Source organism: Hyla sarda, chromosome 8 (genome assembly GCF_029499605.1).
Source record: "Hyla sarda isolate aHylSar1 chromosome 8, aHylSar1.hap1, whole genome shotgun sequence".
In the NCBI taxonomy this organism is placed as follows: domain Eukaryota; kingdom Metazoa; phylum Chordata; class Amphibia; order Anura; family Hylidae; genus Hyla; species Hyla sarda.
Genome location: NC_079196.1, coordinates 112702035 through 112724254, shown reverse-complemented (window position 1 = coordinate 112724254; position 22220 = coordinate 112702035). Strand labels below are relative to the sequence as shown.

The 22220-nt window shown below is 43.4% G+C and overlaps 13 pseudogenes; all 13 read left to right on the top strand.

Annotated features, from left to right (window-relative positions):
* Positions 1 to 761: 761 nt before the first annotated feature.
* Positions 762 to 1025, top strand: LOC130285947 (U2 spliceosomal RNA; annotated as a pseudogene).
* A 1466-nt stretch (positions 1026 to 2491) lies between these two features.
* On the top strand, positions 2492 to 2755 carry LOC130285945 (U2 spliceosomal RNA; annotated as a pseudogene).
* A 1463-nt stretch (positions 2756 to 4218) lies between these two features.
* LOC130285944 (U2 spliceosomal RNA) lies at positions 4219 to 4482 on the top strand (annotated as a pseudogene).
* Positions 4483 to 5947: 1465 nt separating this feature from the next.
* LOC130288431 (U2 spliceosomal RNA) lies at positions 5948 to 6214 on the top strand (annotated as a pseudogene).
* A 1469-nt stretch (positions 6215 to 7683) lies between these two features.
* Positions 7684 to 7947, top strand: LOC130285943 (U2 spliceosomal RNA; annotated as a pseudogene).
* Positions 7948 to 9414: 1467 nt separating this feature from the next.
* Positions 9415 to 9678, top strand: LOC130285633 (U2 spliceosomal RNA; annotated as a pseudogene).
* Positions 9679 to 11127: 1449 nt separating this feature from the next.
* Positions 11128 to 11391, top strand: LOC130285942 (U2 spliceosomal RNA; annotated as a pseudogene).
* Positions 11392 to 12867: 1476 nt separating this feature from the next.
* Positions 12868 to 13131, top strand: LOC130285941 (U2 spliceosomal RNA; annotated as a pseudogene).
* Positions 13132 to 14616: 1485 nt separating this feature from the next.
* On the top strand, positions 14617 to 14880 carry LOC130288670 (U2 spliceosomal RNA; annotated as a pseudogene).
* A 1463-nt stretch (positions 14881 to 16343) lies between these two features.
* On the top strand, positions 16344 to 16608 carry LOC130287877 (U2 spliceosomal RNA; annotated as a pseudogene).
* Positions 16609 to 18076: 1468 nt separating this feature from the next.
* On the top strand, positions 18077 to 18336 carry LOC130287589 (U2 spliceosomal RNA; annotated as a pseudogene).
* A 1481-nt stretch (positions 18337 to 19817) lies between these two features.
* Positions 19818 to 20081, top strand: LOC130285940 (U2 spliceosomal RNA; annotated as a pseudogene).
* A 1476-nt stretch (positions 20082 to 21557) lies between these two features.
* Positions 21558 to 21821, top strand: LOC130285939 (U2 spliceosomal RNA; annotated as a pseudogene).
* The last annotated feature ends 399 nt before the right edge of the window (positions 21822 to 22220 follow it).

The following is a 22220-nucleotide window of genomic DNA, read 5'->3' as shown; positions in this document are numbered from 1 at the left end:
ACAGAAAGAAAAAAGGATGAAGAAAGAAGCATGAAGAAAAAAAAATGTATATGGAGTTGCTGACATGAGTGCAATCTACAAAGCCGTTGAGGCTGATCCTCATGGGAGGATTATTGCACCAGGACCCTTAGCACTTTTAAAATGCCATTCAATGCCACGGGCTAGATGTAAACTGCAGATGACCATGTTGTGGTAGTTACCATGGATACCCAAGTGATGTGTGAGCTAACACATAGGCCCAACAGATTCCAAGAAGGCCAGAATCACCAGCGGCACCACCATCGATTGTCAGGTCACCCGGATTCAGCAAATACCAGAGTCCAAAATGATGCAGGTTTATACTGTTAATTTTCAGTTTATCGTTACAGTTGGTGTTATTCCATGTCGGAAGGGACGCAGCTACAGCCAGTGGGGTAACTAGAGACAGGCAGGCAGCTATGTGCAACAAAGGTAGGCGTGTTGTTTTCATATGCAGATCTGAAATATTGTCTTATATGCAAGAGGAGGAGTGATGGGGGTTCAGGCAAAAGCCAGGCTATGGATTGCATTGCTAAATGCTCCATCAGAGTGCAATGGTCGCCTGTCCTTTTTTTAAGTGATGATGTGGGTTTAGCCTGTGCTGTATGTATGTATGGGTGGCTGACTGCCACCCACCCAGAAAGTGTATGGGAGGCTGGTTGGCTGCCAGCCTTCCTTCCATTCCTATGAGTAATGTGAGTGCTCATGAAGGGGACATGGTTGGGTCCACCCCTTTCCCGGTTATCCCCTCTAGGCCTTTTGGCTTAGATCAAGTGTAAAAAAAGAAAGGATCTTGCGACAGATCGCATCCTGAGGCACGTTTTTTTTTGTGTGAATACTTGCACTTGGGTGACTTGTGAGCACATACTGATACATACGTTCCCTATCTGGGGACCATAAATTAAATGGATTTTTGAGAAAGGGAGCTGATTTGGAAGCTTGCTTCTGTCGCCCTATGCATTGACCCGATGTGGCAGTATCTTCGGGTAGTGAACAGTGCACCACCCCATTCCAGTGTTAAACAAGAAAGATTCTCATTTAATCCTCCGTGGGTGAGAATTTGAGTTTGAGAATTGGAGACCAAAATGATGAGTTGCACTGACTGGTTTATGAACGTCTATTCATTTAGCGTTTTAATGACCATGTTTGCACACTGATTGGTGTAAAAAAATAAAATAAAACTAAATAATAATAATCTAGCACACCTGTGCAGGTTTGACATGACATGACAGGTAGCTGTCTTGTGGGTGGTGCTGAATCCTGTTAAATGACATGAGGGTCTCATGCCTATACACAAGGGTGTGTCATTGCTGTTGCTTGACCATGCATTGGTTTCTGTGGTCAGTGAATGATAAAAACAAAATTTACCATCCATTGATGGATGGGAAATCCGCCATGAGGCATTTGTTTTTAGAAACTGCTGCTCACAACCAATGTTGCAATGGAGTGTCTCCATCTGCTGGTGGTATTGGAAAGGCATTAGTGCTATGACAGGGTCTGAAGAAGAAGAAGAAGAAGAAGAAGAAGAAGACGGAAAAAAATATATATAAAAAGAAAAAGAGAGAGAGAGAGAGACTGACTTAGTGAGCGAGTGAGTGAGAGAGTGAGAGTGAGTGAGAGTGAATGAGTGAGTGAGTGATTGAGTGAGTGAGTGAGAACAAATGAGTTAAAGCAAGTGAGTGAGAGAGATCGAATGAATGAAAGTCTGAATGACAGAAAGAAAAAAGGATGAAGAAAGAAGCATGAAGAAAAAAAAATGTATATGGAGTTGCTGACATGAGTGCAATCTACAAAGCCGTTGAGGCTGATCCTCATGGGAGGATTATTGCACCAGGACCCTTAGCACTTTTAAAATGCCATTCAATGCCACGGGCTAGATGTAAACTGCAGATGACCATGTTGTGGTAGTTACCATGGATACCCAAGTGATGTGTGAGCTAACACATAGGCCCAACAGATTCCAAGAAGGCCAGAATCACCAGCGGCACCACCATCGATTGTCAGGTCACCCGGATTCAGCAAATACCAGAGTCCAAAATGATGCAGGTTTATACTGTTAATTTTCAGTTTATCGTTACAGTTGGTGTTATTCCATGTCGGAAGGGACGCAGCTACAGCCAGTGGGGTAACTAGAGACAGGCAGGCAGCTATGTGCAACAAAGGTAGGCGTGTTGTTTTCATATGCAGATCTGAAATATTGTCTTATATGCAAGAGGAGGAGTGATGGGGGTTCAGGCAAAAGCCAGGCTATGGATTGCATTGCTAAATGCTCCATCAGAGTGCAATGGTCGCCTGTCCTTTTTTTAAGTGATGATGTGGGTTTAGCCTGTGCTGTATGTATGTATGGGTGGCTGACTGCCACCCACCCAGAAAGTGTATGGGAGGCTGGTTGGCTGCCAGCCTTCCTTCCATTCCTATGAGTAATGTGAGTGCTCATGAAGGGGACATGGTTGGGTCCACCCCTTTCCTGGTTATCCCCTCTAGGCCTTTTGGCTTAGATCAAGTGTAAAAAAAGAAAGGATCTTGCGACAGATCGCATCCTGAGGCACGTTTTTTTTTGTGTGAATACTTGCACTTGGGTGACTTGTGAGCACATACTGATACATACGTTCCCTATCTGGGGACCATAAATTAAATGGATTTTTGAGAAAGGGAGCTGATTTGGAAGCTTGCTTCTGTCGCCCTATGCATTGACCCGATGTGGCAGTATCTTCGGGTAGTGAACAGTGCACCACCCCATTCCAGTGTTAAACAAGAAAGATTCTCATTTAATCCTCCGTGGGTGAGAATTTGAGTTTGAGAATTGGAGACCAAAATGATGAGTTGCACTGACTGGTTTATGAACGTCTATTCATTTAGCGTTTTAATGACCATGTTTGCACACTGATTGGTGTAAAAAAATAAAATAAAACTAAATAATAATAATCTAGCACACCTGTGCAGGTTTGACATGACATGACAGGTAGCTGTCTTGTGGGTGGTGCTGAATCCTGTTAAATGACATGAGGGTCTCATGCCTATACACAAGGGTGTGTCATTGCTGTTGCTTGACCATGCATTGGTTTCTGTGGTCAGTGAATGATAAAAACAAAATTTACCATCCATTGATGGATGGGAAATACGCCATGAGGCATTTGTTTTTAGAAACTGCTGCTCACAACCAATGTTGCAATGGAGTGTCTCCATCTGCTGGTGGTATTGGAAAGGCATTAGTGCTATGACAGGGTCTGAAGAAGAAGAAGAAGAAGAAGACGGAAAAAAACATATATAAAAAGAAAAAGAGAGAGAGAGAGAGAGACTGACTTAGTGAGCGAGTGAGTGAGAGAGTGAGAGTGAGTGAGAGTGAATGAGTGAGTGAGTGATTGAGTGAGTGAGTGAGTGAGAACAAATGAGTTAAAGCAAGTGAGTGAGAGAGATCGAATGAATGAAAGTCTGAATGACAGAAAGAAAAAAGGATGAAGAAAGAAGCATGAAGAAAAAAAAATGTATATGGAGTTGCTGACATGAGTGCAATCTACAAAGCCGTTGAGGCTGATCCTCATGGGAGGATTATTGCACCAGGACCCTTAGCACTTTTAAAATGCCATTCAATGCCACGGGCTAGATGTAAACTGCAGATGACCATGTTGTGGTAGTTACCATGGATACCCAAGTGATGTGTGAGCTAACACATAGGCCCAACAGATTCCAAGAAGGCCAGAATCACCAGCGGCACCACCATCGATTGTCAGGTCACCCGGATTCAGCAAATACCAGAGTCCAAAATGATGCAGGTTTATACTGTTAATTTTCAGTTTATCGTTACAGTTGGTGTTATTCCATGTCGGAAGGGACGCAGCTACAGCCAGTGGGGTAACTAGAGACAGGCAGGCAGCTATGTGCAACAAAGGTAGGCGTGTTGTTTTCATATGCAGATCTGAAATATTGTCTTATATGCAAGAGGAGGAGTGATGGGGGTTCAGGCAAAAGCCAGGCTATGGATTGCATTGCTAAATGCTCCATCAGAGTGCAATGGTCGCCTGTCCTTTTTTTAAGTGATGATGTGGGTTTAGCCTGTGCTGTATGTATGTATGGGTGGCTGACTGCCACCCACCCAGAAAGTGTATGGGAGGCTGGTTGGCTGCCAGCCTTCCTTCCATTCCTATGAGTAATGTGAGTGCTCATGAAGGGGACATGGTTGGGTCCACCCCTTTCCCGGTTATCCCCTCTAGGCCTTTTGGCTTAGATCAAGTGTAAAAAAAGAAAGGATCTTGCGACAGATCGCATCCTGAGGCACGTTTTTTTTTGTGTGAATACTTGCACTTGGGTGACTTGTGAGCACATACTGATACATACGTTCCCTATCTGGGGACCATAAATTAAATGGATTTTTGAGAAAGGGAGCTGATTTGGAAGCTTGCTTCTGTCGCCCTATGCATTGACCCGATGTGGCAGTATCTTCGGGTAGTGAACAGTGCACCACCCCATTCCAGTGTTAAACAAGAAAGATTCTCATTTAATCCTCCGTGGGTGAGAATTTGAGTTTGAGAATTGGAGACCAAAATGATGAGTTGCACTGACTGGTTTATGAACGTCTATTCATTTAGCGTTTTAATGACCATGTTTGCACACTGATTGGTGTAAAAAAATAAAATAAAACTAAATAATAATAATCTAGCACACCTGTGCAGGTTTGACATGACATGACAGGTAGCTGTCTTGTGGGTGGTGCTGAATCCTGTTAAATGACATGAGGGTCTCATGCCTATACACAAGGGTGTGTCATTGCTGTTGCTTGACCATGCATTGGTTTCTGTGGTCAGTGAATGATAAAAACAAAATTTACCATCCATTGATGGATGGGAAATACGCCATGAGGCATTTGTTTTTAGAAACTGCTGCTCACAACCAATGTTGCAATGGAGTGTCTCCATCTGCTGGTGGTATTGGAAAGGCATTAGTGCTATGACAGGGTCTGAAGAAGAAGAAGAAGAAGAAGAAGAAGACGGAAAAAAACATATATAAAAAGAAAAAGAGAGAGAGAGAGACTGACTTAGTGAGCGAGTGAGTGAGAGAGTGAGAGTGAGTGAGAGTGAATGAGTGAGTGAGTGATTGAGTGAGTGAGTGAGTGAGAACAAATGAGTTAAAGCAAGTGAGTGAGAGAGATCGAATGAATGAAAGTCTGAATGACAGAAAGAAAAAAGGATGAAGAAAGAAGCATGAAGAAAAAAAAATGTATATGGAGTTGCTGACATGAGTGCAATCTACAAAGCCGTTGAGGCTGATCCTCATGGGAGGATTATTGCACCAGGACCCTTAGCACTTTTAAAATGCCATTCAATGCCACGGGCTAGATGTAAACTGCAGATGACCATGTTGTGGTAGTTACCATGGATACCCAAGTGATGTGTGAGCTAACACATAGGCCCAACAGATTCCAAGAAGGCCAGAATCACCAGCGGCACCACCATCGATTGTCAGGTCACCCGGATTCAGCAAATACCAGAGTCCAAAATGATGCAGGTTTATACTGTTAATTTTCAGTTTATCGTTACAGTTGGTGTTATTCCATGTCGGAAGGGACGCAGCTACAGCCAGTGGGGTAACTAGAGACAGGCAGGCAGCTATGTGCAACAAAGGTAGGCGTGTTGTTTTCATATGCAGATCTGAAATATTGTCTTATATGCAAGAGGAGGAGTGATGGGGGTTCAGGCAAAAGCCAGGCTATGGATTGCATTGCTAAATGCTCCATCAGAGTGCAATGGTCGCCTGTCCTTTTTTTAAGTGATGATGTGGGTTTAGCCTGTGCTGTATGTATGTATGGGTGGCTGACTGCCACCCACCCAGAAAGTGTATGGGAGGCTGGTTGGCTGCCAGCCTTCCTTCCATTCCTATGAGTAATGTGAGTGCTCATGAAGGGGACATGGTTGGGTCCACCCCTTTCCCGGTTATCCCCTCTAGGCCTTTTGGCTTAGATCAAGTGTAAAAAAAGAAAGGATCTTGCGACAGATCGCATCCTGAGGCACGTTTTTTTTTTTTGTGTGAATACTTGCACTTGGGTGACTTGTGAGCACATACTGATACATACGTTCCCTATCTGGGGACCATAAATTAAATGGATTTTTGAGAAAGGGAGCTGATTTGGAAGCTTGCTTCTGTCGCCCTATGCATTGACCCGATGTGGCAGTATCTTCGGGTAGTGAACAGTGCACCACCCCATTCCAGTGTTAAACAAGAAAGATTCTCATTTAATCCTCCGTGGGTGAGAATTTGAGTTTGAGAATTGGAGACCAAAATGATGAGTTGCACTGACTGGTTTATGAACGTCTATTCATTTAGCGTTTTAATGACCATGTTTGCACACTGATTGGTGTAAAAAAATAAAATAAAACTAAATAATAATAATCTAGCACACCTGTGCAGGTTTGACATGACATGACAGGTAGCTGTCTTGTGGGTGGTGCTGAATCCTGTTAAATGACATGAGGGTCTCATGCCTATACACAAGGGTGTGTCATTGCTGTTGCTTGACCATGCATTGGTTTCTGTGGTCAGTGAATGATAAAAACAAAATTTACCATCCATTGATGGATGGGAAATCCGCCATGAGGCATTTGTTTTTAGAAACTGCTGCTCACAACCAATGTTGCAATGGAGTGTCTCCATCTGCTGGTGGTATTGGAAAGGCATTAGTGCTATGACAGTGTCTGAAGAAGAAGAAGAAGAAGAAGACGGAAAAAAATATATATAAAAAGAAAAAGAGAGAGAGAGAGAGAGAGACTGACTTAGTGAGCGAGTGAGTGAGAGAGTGAGAGTGAGTGAGAGTGAATGAGTGAGTGAGTGATTGAGTGAGTGAGTGAGTGAGTGAGAACAAATGAGTTAAAGCAAGTGAGTGAGAGAGATCGAATGAATGAAAGTCTGAATGACAGAAAGAAAAAAGGATGAAGAAAGAAGCATGAAGAAAAAAAAATGTATATGGAGTTGCTGACATGAGTGCAATCTACAAAGCCGTTGAGGCTGATCCTCATGGGAGGATTATTGCACCAGGACCCTTAGCACTTTTAAAATGCCATTCAATGCCACGGGCTAGATGTAAACTGCAGATGACCATGTTGTGGTAGTTACCATGGATACCCATGTGATGTGTGAGCTAACACATAGGCCCAACAGATTCCAAGAAGGCCAGAATCACCAGCGGCACCACCATCGATTGTCAGGTCACCCGGATTCAGCAAATACCAGAGTCCAAAATGATGCAGGTTTATACTGTTAATTTTCAGTTTATCGTTACAGTTGGTGTTATTCCATGTCGGAAGGGACGCAGCTACAGCCAGTGGGGTAACTAGAGACAGGCAGGCAGCTATGTGCAACAAAGGTAGGCGTGTTGTTTTCATATGCAGATCTGAAATATTGTCTTATATGCAAGAGGAGGAGTGATGGGGGTTCAGGCAAAAGCCAGGCTATGGATTGCATTGCTAAATGCTCCATCAGAGTGCAATGGTCGCCTGTCCTTTTTTTAAGTGATGATGTAGGTTTAGCCTGTGCTGTATGTATGTATGGGTGGCTGACTGCCACCCACCCAGAAAGTGTATGGGAGGCTGGTTGGCTGCCAGCCTTCCTTCCATTCCTATGAGTAATGTGAGTGCTCATGAAGGGGACATGGTTGGGTCCACCCCTTTCCCGGTTATCCCCTCTAGGCCTTTTGGCTTAGATCAAGTGTAAAAAAAGAAAGGATCTTGCGACAGATCGCATCCTGAGGCACGTTTTTTTTTGTGTGAATACTTGCACTTGGGTGACTTGTGAGCACATACTGATACATACGTTCCCTATCTGGGGACCATAAATTAAATGGATTTTTGAGAAAGGGAGCTGATTTGGAAGCTTGCTTCTGTCGCCCTATGCATTGACCCGATGTGGCAGTATCTTCGGGTAGTGAACAGTGCACCACCCCATTCCAGTGTTAAACAAGAAAGATTCTCATTTAATCCTCCGTGGGTGAGAATTTGAGTTTGAGAATTGGAGACCAAAATGATGAGTTGCACTGACTGGTTTATGAACGTCTATTCATTTAGCGTTTTAATGACCATGTTTGCACACTGATTGGTGTAAAAAAATAAAATAAAACTAAATAATAATAATCTAGCACACCTGTGCAGGTTTGACATGACATGACAGGTAGCTGTCTTGTGGGTGGTGCTGAATCCTGTTAAATGACATGAGGGTCTCATGCCTATACACAAGGGTGTGTCATTGCTGTTGCTTGACCATGCATTGGTTTCTGTGGTCAGTGAATGATAAAAACAAAATTTACCATCCATTGATGGATGGGAAATCCGCCATGAGGCATTTGTTTTTAGAAACTGCTGCTCACAACCAATGTTGCAATGGAGTGTCTCCATCTGCTGGTGGTATTGGAAAGGCATTAGTGCTATGACAGGGTCTGAAGAAGAAGAAGAAGAAGAAGACGGAAAAAAATATATATAAAAAGAAAAAGAGAGAGAGAGAGAGAGACTGACTTAGTGAGCGAGTGAGTGAGAGAGTGAGAGTGAGTGAGAGTGAATGAGTGAGTGAGTGATTGAGTGAGTGAGTGAGTGAGTGAGAACAAATGAGTTAAAGCAAGTGAGTGAGAGAGATCGAATGAATGAAAGTCTGAATGACAGAAAGAAAAAAGGATGAAGAAAGAAGCATGAAGAAAAAAAAATGTATATGGAGTTGCTGACATGAGTGCAATCTACAAAGCCGTTGAGGCTGATCCTCATGGGAGGATTATTGCACCAGGACCCTTAGCACTTTTAAAATGCCATTCAATGCCACGGGCTAGATGTAAACTGCAGATGACCATGTTGTGGTAGTTACCATGGATACCCAAGTGATGTGTGAGCTAACACATAGGCCCAACAGATTCCAAGAAGGCCAGAATCACCAGCGGCACCACCATCGATTGTCAGGTCACCCGGATTCAGCAAATACCAGAGTCCAAAATGATGCAGGTTTATACTGTTAATTTTCAGTTTATCGTTACAGTTGGTGTTATTCCATGTCGGAAGGGACGCAGCTACAGCCAGTGGGGTAACTAGAGACAGGCAGGCAGCTATGTGCAACAAAGGTAGGCGTGTTGTTTTCATATGCAGATCTGAAATATTGTCTTATATGCAAGAGGAGGAGTGATGGGGGTTCAGGCAAAAGCCAGGCTATGGATTGCATTGCTAAATGCTCCATCAGAGTGCAATGGTCGCCTGTCCTTTTTTTAAGTGATGATGTGGGTTTAGCCTGTGCTGTATGTATGTATGGGTGGCTGACTGCCACCCACCCAGAAAGTGTATGGGAGGCTGGTTGGCTGCCAGCCTTCCTTCCATTCCTATGAGTAATGTGAGTGCTCATGAAGGGGACATGGTTGGGTCCACCCCTTTCCCGGTTATCCCCTCTAGGCCTTTTGGCTTAGATCAAGTGTAAAAAAAGAAAGGATCTTGCGACAGATCGCATCCTGAGGCACGTTTTTTTTTGTGTGAATACTTGCACTAGGGTGACTTGTGAGCACATACTGATACATACGTTCCCTATCTGGGGACCATAAATTAAATGGATTTTTGAGAAAGGGAGCTGATTTGGAAGCTTGCTTCTGTCGCCCTATGCATTGACCCGATGTGGCAGTATCTTCGGGTAGTGAACAGTGCACCACCCCATTCCAGTGTTAAACAAGAAAGATTCTCATTTAATCCTCCGTGGGTGAGAATTTGAGTTTGAGAATTGGAGACCAAAATGATGAGTTGCACTGACTGGTTTATGAACGTCTATTCATTTAGCGTTTTAATGACCATGTTTGCACACTGATTGGTGTAAAAAAATAAAATAAAACTAAATAATAATAATCTAGCACACCTGTGCAGGTTTGACATGACATGACAGGTAGCTGTCTTGTGGGTGGTGCTGAATCCTGTTAAATGACATGAGGGTCTCATGCCTATACACAAGGGTGTGTCATTGCTGTTGCTTGACCATGCATTGGTTTCTGTGGTCAGTGAATGATAAAAACAAAATTTACCATCCATTGATGGATGGGAAATCCGCCATGAGGCATTTGTTTTTAGAAACTGCTGCTCACAACCAATGTTGCAATGGAGTGTCTCCATCTGCTGGTGGTATTGGAAAGGCATTAGTGCTATGACAGGGTCTGAAGAAGAAGAAGAAGACGGAAAAAAATATATATAAAAAGAAAAAGAGAGAGAGAGAGAGAGAGAGACTGACTTAGTGAGCGAGTGAGTGAGAGAGTGAGAGTGAGTGAGAGTGAATGAGTGAGTGAGTGAGTGAGTGAGAACAAATGAGTTAAAGCAAGTGAGTGAGAGAGATCGAATGAATGAAAGTCTGAATGACAGAAAGAAAAAAGGATGAAGAAAGAAGCATGAAGAAAAAAAAATGTATATGGAGTTGCTGACATGAGTGCAATCTACAAAGCCGTTGAGGCTGATCCTCATGGGAGGATTATTGCACCAGGACCCTTAGCACTTTTAAAATGCCATTCAATGCCACGGGCTAGATGTAAACTGCAGATGACCATGTTGTGGTAGTTACCATGGATACCCAAGTGATGTGTGAGCTAACACATAGGCCCAACAGATTCCAAGAAGGCCAGAATCACCAGCGGCACCACCATCGATTGTCAGGTCACCCGGATTCAGCAAATACCAGAGTCCAAAATGATGCAGGTTTATACTGTTAATTTTCAGTTTATCGTTACAGTTGGTGTTATTCCATGTCGGAAGGGACGCAGCTACAGCCAGTGGGGTAACTAGAGACAGGCAGGCAGCTATGTGCAACAAAGGTAGGCGTGTTGTTTTCATATGCAGATCTGAAATATTGTCTTATATGCAAGAGGAGGAGTGATGGGGGTTCAGGCAAAAGCCAGGCTATGGATTGCATTGCTAAATGCTCCATCAGAGTGCAATGGTCGCCTGTCCTTTTTTTAAGTGATGATGTGGGTTTAGCCTGTGCTGTATGTATGTATGGGTGGCTGACTGCCACCCACCCAGAAAGTGTATGGGAGGCTGGTTGGCTGCCAGCCTTCCTTCCATTCCTATGAGTAATGTGAGTGCTCATGAAGGGGACATGGTTGGGTCCACCCCTTTCCCGGTTATCCCCTCTAGGCCTTTTGGCTTAGATCAAGTGTAAAAAAAGAAAGGATCTTGCGACAGATCGCATCCTGAGGCACGTTTTTTTTTGTGTGAATACTTGCACTTGGGTGACTTGTGAGCACATACTGATACATACGTTCCCTATCTGGGGACCATAAATTAAATGGATTTTTGAGAAAGGGAGCTGATTTGGAAGCTTGCTTCTGTCGCCCTATGCATTGACCCGATGTGGCAGTATCTTCGGGTAGTGAACAGTGCACCACCCCATTCCAGTGTTAAACAAGAAAGATTCTCATTTAATCCTCCGTGGGTGAGAATTTGAGTTTGAGAATTGGAGACCAAAATGATGAGTTGCACTGACTGGTTTATGAACGTCTATTCATTTAGCGTTTTAATGACCATGTTTGCACACTGATTGGTGTAAAAAAATAAAATAAAACTAAATAATAATAATCTAGCACACCTGTGCAGGTTTGACATGACATGACAGGTAGCTGTCTTGTGGGTGGTGCTGAATCCTGTTAAATGACATGAGGGTCTCATGCCTATACACAAGGGTGTGTCATTGCTGTTGCTTGACCATGCATTGGTTTCTGTGGTCAGTGAATGATAAAAACAAAATTTACCATCCATTGATGGATGGGAAATCCGCCATGAGGCATTTGTTTTTAGAAACTGCTGCTCACAACCAATGTTGCAATGGAGTGTCTCCATCTGCTGGTGGTATTGGAAAGGCATTAGTGCTATGACAGGGTCTGAAGAAGAAGAAGAAGAAGAAGAAGACGGAAAAAAATATATATAAAAAGAAAAAGAGAGAGAGAGAGAGAGAGACTGACTTAGTGAGCGAGTGAGTGAGAGAGTGAGAGAGTGAGAGAGTGAGAGTGAGTGAGAGTGAGTGAGTGATTGAGTGAGTGAGTGAGTGAGTGAGAACAAATGAGTTAAAGCAAGTGAGAGAGATCGAATGAATGAAAGTCTGAATGACAGAAAGAAAAAAGGATGAAGAAAGAAGCATGAAGAAAAAAAAATGTATATGGAGTTGCTGACATGAGTGCAATCTACAAAGCCGTTGAGGCTGATCCTCATGGGAGGATTATTGCACCAGGACCCTTAGCACTTTTAAAATGCCATTCAATGCCACGGGCTAGATGTAAACTGCAGATGACCATGTTGTGGTAGTTACCATGGATACCCAAGTGATGTGTGAGCTAACACATAGGCCCAACAGATTCCAAGAAGGCCAGAATCACCAGCGGCACCACCATCGATTGTCAGGTCACCCGGATTCAGCAAATACCAGAGTCCAAAATGATGCAGGTTTATACTGTTAATTTTCAGTTTATCGTTACAGTTGGTGTTATTCCATGTCGGAAGGGACGCAGCTACAGCCAGTGGGGTAACTAGAGACAGGCAGGCAGCTATGTGCAACAAAGGTAGGCGTGTTGTTTTCATATGCAGATCTGAAATATTGTCTTATATGCAAGAGGAGGAGTGATGGGGGTTCAGGCAAAAGCCAGGCTATGGATTGCATTGCTAAATGCTCCATCAGAGTGCAATGGTCGCCTGTCCTTTTTTTAAGTGATGATGTGGGTTTAGCCTGTGCTGTATGTATGTATGGGTGGCTGACTGCCACCCACCCAGAAAGTGTATGGGAGGCTGGTTGGCTGCCAGCCTTCCTTCCATTCCTATGAGTAATGTGAGTGCTCATGAAGGGGACATGGTTGGGTCCACCCCTTTCCCGGTTATCCCCTCTAGGCCTTTTGGCTTAGATCAAGTGTAAAAAAAGAAAGGATCTTGCGACAGATCGCATCCTGAGGCACGTTTTTTTTTGTGTGAATACTTGCACTTGGGTGACTTGTGAGCACATACTGATACATACGTTCCCTATCTGGGGACCATAAATTAAATGGATTTTTGAGAAAGGGAGCTGATTTGGAAGCTTGCTTCTGTCGCCCTATGCATTGACCCGATGTGGCAGTATCTTCGGGTAGTGAACAGTGCACCACCCCATTCCAGTGTTAAACAAGAAAGATTCTCATTTAATCCTCCGTGGGTGAGAATTTGAGTTTGAGAATTGGAGACCAAAATGATGAGTTGCACTGACTGGTTTATGAACGTCTATTCATTTAGCGTTTTAATGACCATGTTTGCACACTGATTGGTGTAAAAAAATAAAATAAAACTAAATAATAATAATCTAGCACACCTGTGCAGGTTTGACATGACATGACAGGTAGCTGTCTTGTGGGTGGTGCTGAATCCTGTTAAATGACATGAGGGTCTCATGCCTATACACAAGGGTGTGTCATTGCTGTTGCTTGACCATGCATTGGTTTCTGTGGTCAGTGAATGATAAAAACAAAATTTACCATCCATTGATGGATGGGAAATCCGCCATGAGGCATTTGTTTTTAGAAACTGCTGCTCACAACCAATGTTGCAATGGAGTGTCTCCATCTGCTGGTGGTATTGGAAAGGCATTAGTGCTATGACAGGGTCTGAAGAAGAAGAAGAAGAAGAAGAAGAAGACGGAAAAAAATATATATAAAAAGAAAAAGAGAGAGAGAGAGAGAGACTGACTTAGTGAGCGAGTGAGTGAGAGAGTGAGAGAGTGAGAGAGTGAGAGTGAGTGAGAGTGAGTGAGTGATTGAGTGAGTGAGTGAGTGAGTGAGTGAGAACAAATGAGTTAAAGCAAGTGAGTGAGAGAGATCGAATGAATGAAAGTCTGAATGACAGAAAGAAAAAAGGATGAAGAAAGAAGCATGAAGAAAAAAAAATGTATATGGAGTTGCTGACATGAGTGCAATCTACAAAGCCGTTGAGGCTGATCCTCATGGGAGGATTATTGCACCAGGACCCTTAGCACTTTTAAAATGCCATTCAATGCCACGGGCTAGATGTAAACTGCAGATGACCATGTTGTGGTAGTTACCATGGATACCCAAGTGATGTGTGAGCTAACACATAGGCCCAACAGATTCCAAGAAGGCCAGAATCACCAGCGGCACCACCATCGATTGTCAGGTCACCCGGATTCAGCAAATACCAGAGTCCAAAATGATGCAGGTTTATACTGTTAATTTTCAGTTTATCGTTACAGTTGGTGTTATTCCATGTCGGAAGGGACGCAGCTACAGCCAGTGGGGTAACTAGAGACAGGCAGGCAGCTATGTGCAACAAAGGTAGGCGTGTTGTTTTCATATGCAGATCTGAAATATTGTCTTATATGCAAGAGGAGGAGTGATGGGGGTTCAGGCAAAAGCCAGGCTATGGATTGCATTGCTAAATGCTCCATCAGAGTGCAATGGTCGCCTGTCCTTTTTTTAAGTGATGATGTGGGTTTAGCCTGTGCTGTATGTATGTATGGGTGGCTGACTGCCACCCACCCAGAAAGTGTATGGGAGGCTGGTTGGCTGCCAGCCTTCCTTCCATTCCTATGAGTAATGTGAGTGCTCATGAAGGGGACATGGTTGGGTCCACCCCTTTCCCGGTTATCCCCTCTAGGCCTTTTGGCTTAGATCAAGTGTAAAAAAAGAAAGGATCTTGCGACAGATCGCATCCTGAGGCACGTTTTTTTTTGTGTGAATACTTGCACTTGGGTGACTTGTGAGCACATACTGATACATACGTTCCCTATCTGGGGACCATAAATTAAATGGATTTTTGAGAAAGGGAGCTGATTTGGAAGCTTGCTTCTGTCGCCCTATGCATTGACCCGATGTGGCAGTATCTTCGGGTAGTGAACAGTGCACTACCCCATTCCAGTGTTAAACAAGAATGATTCTCATTTAATCCTCCGTGGGTGAGAATTTGAGTTTGAGAATTGGAGACCAAAATGATGAGTTGCACTGACTGGTTTATGAACGTCTATTCATTTAGCGTTTTAATGACCATGTTTGCACACTGATTGGTGTAAAAAAATAAAATAACACTAAATAATAATAATCTAGCACACCTGTGCAGGTTTGACATGACATGACAGGTAGCTGTCTTGTGGGTGGTGCTGAATCCTGTTAAATGACATGAGGGTCTCATGCCTATACACAAGGGTGTGTCATTGCTGTTGCTTGACCATGCATTGGTTTCTGTGGTCAGTGAATGATAAAAACAAAATTTACCATCCATTGATGGATGGGAAATCCGCCATGAGGCATTTGTTTTTAGAAACTGCTGCTCACAACCAATGTTGCAATGGAGTGTCTCCATCTGCTGGTGGTATTGGAAAGGCATTAGTGCTATGACAGGGTCTGAAGAAGAAGAAGAAGAAGAAGACGGAAAAAAATATATATAAAAAAAAAAAGAGAGAGAGAGAGAGAGACTGACTTAGTGAGCGAGTGAGTGAGAGAGTGAGAGTGAGTGAGAGTGAATGAGTGAGTGAGTGATTGAGTGAGTGAGTGAGTGAGAACAAATGAGTTAAAGCAAGTGAGTGAGAGAGATCGAATGAATGAAAGTCTGAATGACAGAAAGAAAAAAGGATGAAGAAAGAAGCATGAAGAAAAAAAAATGTATATGGAGTTGCTGACATGAGTGCAATCTACAAAGCCGTTAAGGCTGATCCTCATGGGAGGATTATTGCACCAGGACCCTTAGCACTTTTAAAATGCCATTCAATGCCACGGGCTAGATGTAAACTGCAGATGACCATGTTGTGGTAGTTACCATGGATACCCAAGTGATGTGTGAGCTAACACATAGGCCCAACAGATTCCAAGAAGGCCAGAATCACCAGCGGCACCACCATCGATTGTCAGGTCACCCGGATTCAGCAAATACCAGAGTCCAAAATGATGCAGGTTTATACTGTTAATTTTCAGTTTATCGTTACAGTTGGTGTTATTCCATGTCGGAAGGGACGCAGCTACAGCCAGTGGGGTAACTAGAGACAGGCAGGCAGCTATGTGCAACAAAGGTAGGCGTGTTGTTTTCATATGCAGATCTGAAATATTGTCTTATATGCAAGAGGAGGAGTGATGGGGGTTCAGGCAAAAGCCAGGCTATGGATTGCATTGCTAAATGCTCCATCAGAGTGCAATGGTCGCCTGTCCTTTTTTTAAGTGATGATGTGGGTTTAGCCTGTGCTGTATGTATGTATGGGTGGCTGACTGCCACCCACCCAGAAAGTGTATGGGAGGCTGGTTGGCTGCCAGCCTTCCTTCCATTCCTATGAGTAATGTGAGTGCTCATGAAGGGGACATGGTTGGGTCCACCCCTTTCCCGGTTATCCCCTCTAGGCCTTTTGGCTTAGATCAAGTGTAAAAAAAGAAAGGATCTTGCGACAGATCGCATCCTGAGGCACGTTTTTTTTTTGTGTGAATACTTGCACTTGGGTGACTTGTGAGCACATACTGATACATACGTTCCCTATCTGGGGACCATAAATTAAATGGATTTTTGAGAAAGGGAGCTGATTTGGAAGCTTGCTTCTGTCGCCCTATGCATTGACCCGATGTGGCAGTATCTTCGGGTAGTGAACAGTGCACCACCCCATTCCAGTGTTAAACAAGAAAGATTCTCATTTAATCCTCCGTGGGTGAGAATTTGAGTTTGAGAATTGGAGACCAAAATGATGAGTTGCACTGACTGGTTTATGAACGTCTATTCATTTAGCGTTTTAATGACCATGTTTGCACACTGATTGGTGTAAAAAAATAAAATAAAACTAAATAATAATAATCTAGCACACCTGTGCAGGTTTGACATGACATGACAGGTAGCTGTCTTGTGGGTGGTGCTGAATCCTGTTAAATGACATGAGGGTCTCATGCCTATACACAAGGGTGTGTCATTGCTGTTGCTTGACCATGCATTGGTTTCTGTGGTCAGTGAATGATAAAAACAAAATTTACCATCCATTGATGGATGGGAAATCCGCCATGAGGCATTTGTTTTTAGAAACTGCTGCTCACAACCAATGTTGCAATGGAGTGTCTCCATCTGCTGGTGGTATTGGAAAGGCATTAGTGCTATGACAGGGTCTGAAGAAGAAGAAGAAGAAGAAGACGGAAAAAAATATATATAAAAAGAAAAAGAGAGAGAGAGAGAGAGACTGACTTAGTGAGCGAGTGAGTGAGAGAGTGAGAGTGAGTGAGAGTGAATGAGTGAGTGAGTGATTGAGTGAGTGAGTGAGTGAGTGAGAACAAATGAGTTAAAGCAAGTGAGTGAGAGAGATCGAATGAATGAAAGTCTGAATGACAGAAAGAAAAAAGGATGAAGAAAGAAGCATGAAGAAAAAAAAAATGTATATGGAGTTGCTGACATGAGTGCAATCTACAAAGCCGTTGAGGCTGATCCTCATGGGAGGATTATTGCACCAGGACCCTTAGCACTTTTAAAATGCCATTCAATGCCACGGGCTAGATGTAAACTGCAGATGACCATGTTGTGGTAGTTACCATGGATACCCAAGTGATGTGTGAGCTAACACATAGGCCCAACAGATTCCAAGAAGGCCAGAATCACCAGCGGCACCACCATCGATTGTCAGGTCACCCGGATTCAGCAAATACCAGAGTCCAAAATGATGCAGGTTTATACTGTTAATTTTCAGTTTATCGTTACAGTTGGTGTTATTCCATGTCGGAAGGGACGCAGCTACAGCCAGTGGGGTAACTAGAGACAGGCAGGCAGCTATGTGCAACAAAGGTAGGTGTGTTGTTTTCATATGCAGATCTGAAATATTGTCTTATATGCAAGAGGAGGAGTGATGGGGGTTCAGGCAAAAGCCAGGCTATGGATTGCATTGCTAAATGCTCCATCAGAGTGCAATGGTCGCCTGTCCTTTTTTTAAGTGATGATGTGGGTTTAGCCTGTGCTGTATGTATGTATGGGTGGCTGACTGCCACCCACCCAGAAAGTGTATGGGAGGCTGGTTGGCTGCCAGCCTTCCTTCCATTCCTATGAGTAATGTGAGTGCTCATGAAGGGGACATGGTTGGGTCCACCCCTTTCCCGGTTATCCCCTCTAGGCCTTTTGGCTTAGATCAAGTGTAAAAAAAGAAAGGATCTTGCGACAGATCGCATCCTGAGGCACGTTTTTTTTTGTGTGAATACTTGCACTTGGGTGACTTGTGAGCACATACTGATACGTTCCCTATCTGGGGACCATAAATTAAATGGATTTTTGAGAAAGGGAGCTGATTTGGAAGCTTGCTTCTGTCGCCCTATGCATTGACCCGATGTGGCAGTATCTTCGGGTAGTGAACAGTGCACCACCCCATTCCAGTGTTAAACAAGAAAGATTCTCATTTAATCCTCCGTGGGTGAGAATTTGAGTTTGAGAATTGGAGACCAAAATGATGAGTTGCACTGACTGGTTTATGAACGTCTATTCATTTAGCGTTTTAATGACCATGTTTGCACACTGATTGGTGTAAAAAAATAAAATAAAACTAAATAATAATAATCTAGCACACCTGTGCAGGTTTGACATGACATGACAGGTAGCTGTCTTGTGGGTGGTGCTGAATCCTGTTAAATGACATGAGGGTCTCATGCCTATACACAAGGGTGTGTCATTGCTGTTGCTTGACCATGCATTGGTTTCTGTGGTCAGTGAATGATAAAAACAAAATTTACCATCCATTGATGGATGGGAAATCCGCCATGAGGCATTTGTTTTTAGAAACTGCTGCTCACAACCAATGTTGCAATGGAGTGTCTCCATCTGCTGGTGGTATTGGAAAGGCATTAGTGCTATGACAGGGTCTGAAGAAGAAGAAGAAGAAGAAGAAGAAGAAGAAGACGGAAAAAAATATATATAAAAAGAAAAAGAGAGAGAGAGAGAGACTGACTTAGTGAGCGAGTGAGTGAGAGAGTGAGAGTGAGTGAGAGTGAATGAGTGAGTGAGTGATTGAGTGAGTGAGTGAGTGAGTGAGTGAGAACAAATGAGTTAAAGCAAGTGAGTGAGAGAGATCGAATGAATGAAAGTCTGAATGACAGAAAGAAAAAAGGATGAAGAAAGAAGCATGAAGAAAAAAAAATGTATATGGAGTTGCTGACATGAGTGCAATCTACAAAGCCGTTGAGGCTGATCCTCATGGGAGGATTATTGCACCAGGACCCTTAGCACTTTTAAAATGCCATTCAATGCCACGGGCTAGATGTAAACTGCAGATGACCATGTTGTGGTAGTTACCATGGATACCCAAGTGATGTGTGAGCTAACACATAGGCCCAACAGATTCCAAGAAGGCCAGAATCACCAGCGGCACCACCATCGATTGTCAGGTCACCCGGATTCAGCAAATACCAGAGTCCAAAATGATGCAGGTTTATACTGTTAATTTTCAGTTTATCGTTACAGTTGGTGTTATTCCATGTCGGAAGGGACGCAGCTACAGCCAGTGGGGTAACTAGAGACAGGCAGGCAGCTATGTGCAACAAAGGTAGGCGTGTTGTTTTCATATGCAGATCTGAAATATTGTCTTATATGCAAGAGGAGGAGTGATGGGGGTTCAGGCAAAAGCCAGGCTATGGATTGCATTGCTAAATGCTCCATCAGAGTGCAATGGTCGCCTGTCCTTTTTTTAAGTGATGATGTGGGTTTAGCCTGTGCTGTATGTATGTATGGGTGGCTGACTGCCACCCACCCAGAAAGTGTATGGGAGGCTGGTTGGCTGCCAGCCTTCCTTCCATTCCTATGAGTAATGTGAGTGCTCATGAAGGGGACATGGTTGGGTCCACCCCTTTCCCGGTTATCCCCTCTAGGCCTTTTGGCTTAGATCAAGTGTAAAAAAAGAAAGGATCTTGCGACAGATCGCATCCTGAGGCACGTTTTTTTTTGTGTGAATACTTGCACTTGGGTGACTTGTGAGCACATACTGATACATACGTTCCCTATCTGGGGACCATAAATTAAATGGATTTTTGAGAAAGGGAGCTGATTTGGAAGCTTGCTTCTGTCGCCCTATGCATTGACCCGATGTGGCAGTATCTTCGGGTAGTGAACAGTGCACCACCCCATTCCAGTGTTAAACAAGAAAGATTCTCATTTAATCCTCCGTGGGTGAGAATTTGAGTTTGAGAATTGGAGACCAAAATGATGAGTTGCACTGACTGGTTTATGAACGTCTATTCATTTAGCGTTTTAATGACCATGTTTGCACACTGATTGGTGTAAAAAAATAAAATAAAACTAAATAATAATAATCTAGCACACCTGTGCAGGTTTGACATGACATGACAGGTAGCTGTCTTGTGGGTGGTGCTGAATCCTGTTAAATGACATGAGGGTCTCATGCCTATACACAAGGGTGTGTCATTGCTGTTGCTTGACCATGCATTGGTTTCTGTGGTCAGTGAATGATAAAAACAAAATTTACCATCCATTGATGGATGGGAAATCCGCCATGAGGCATTTGTTTTTAGAAACTGCTGCTCACAACCAATGTTGCAATGGAGTGTCTCCATCTGCTGGTGGTATTGGAAAGGCATTAGTGCTATGACAGGGTCTGAAGAAGAAGAAGAAGAAGAAGAAGAAGAAGACGGAAAAAAATATATATAAAAAGAAAAAGAGAGAGAGAGAGAGAGACTGACTTAGTGAGCGAGTGAGTGAGAGAGTGAGAGTGAGTGAGAGTGAATGAGTGAGTGAGTGATTGAGTGAGTGAGTGAGTGAGTGAGAACAAATGAGTTAAAGCAAGTGAGTGAGAGAGATCGAATGAATGAAAGTCTGAATGACAGAAAGAAAAAAGGATGAAGAAAGAAGCATGAAGAAAAAAAAATGTATATGGAGTTGCTGACATGAGTGCAATCTACAAAGCCGTTGAGGCTGATCCTCATGGGAGGATTATTGCACCAGGACCCTTAGCACTTTTAAAATGCCATTCAATGCCACGGGCTAGATGTAAACTGCAGATGACCATGTTGTGGTAGTTACCATGGATACCCAAGTGATGTGTGAGCTAACACATAGGCCCAACAGATTCCAAGAAGGCCAGAATCACCAGCGGCACCACCATCGATTGTCAGGTCACCCGGATTCAGCAAATACCAGAGTCCAAAATGATGCAGGTTTATACTGTTAATTTTCAGTTTATCGTTACAGTTGGTGTTATTCCATGTCGGAAGGGACGCAGCTACAGCCAGTGGGGTAACTAGAGACAGGCAGGCAGCTATGTGCAACAAAGGTAGGCGTGTTGTTTTCATATGCAGATCTGAAATATTGTCTTATATGCAAGAGGAGGAGTGATGGGGGTTCAGGCAAAAGCCAGGCTATGGATTGCATTGCTAAATGCTCCATCAGAGTGCAATGGTCGCCTGTCCTTTTTTTAAGTGATGATGTGGGTTTAGCCTGTGCTGTATGTATGTATGGGTGGCTGACTGCCACCCACCCAGAAAGTGTATGGGAGGCTGGTTGGCTGCCAGCCTTCCTTCCATTCCTATGAGTAATGTGAGTGCTCATGAAGGGGACATGGTTGGGTCCACCCCTTTCCCGGTTATCCCCTCTAGGCCTTTTGGCTTAGATCAAGTGTAAAAAAAGAAAGGATCTTGCGACAGATCGCATCCTGAGGCACGTTTTTTTTTGTGTGAATACTTGCACTTGGGTGACTTGTGAGCACATACTGATACATACGTTCCCTATCTGGGGACCATAAATTAAATGGATTTTTGAGAAAGGGAGCTGATTTGGAAGCTTGCTTCTGTCGCCCTATGCATTGACCCGATGTGGCAGTATCTTCGGGTAGTGAACAGTGCACCACCCCATTCCAGTGTTAAACAAGAAAGATTCTCATTTAATCCTCCGTGGGTGAGAATTTGAGTTTGAGAATTGGAGACCAAAATGATGAGTTGCACTGACTGGTTTATGAACGTCTATTCATTTAGCGTTTTAATGACCATGTTTGCACACTGATTGGTGTAAAAAAATAAAATAAAACTAAATAATAATAATCTAGCACACCTGTGCAGGTTTGACATGACATGACAGGTAGCTGTCTTGTGGGTGGTGCTGAATCCTGTTAAATGACATGAGGGTCTCATGCCTATACACAAGGGTGTGTCATTGCTGTTGCTTGACCATGCATTGGTTTCTGTGGTCAGTGAATGATAAAAACAAAATTTACCATCCATTGATGGATGGGAAATCCGCCATGAGGCATTT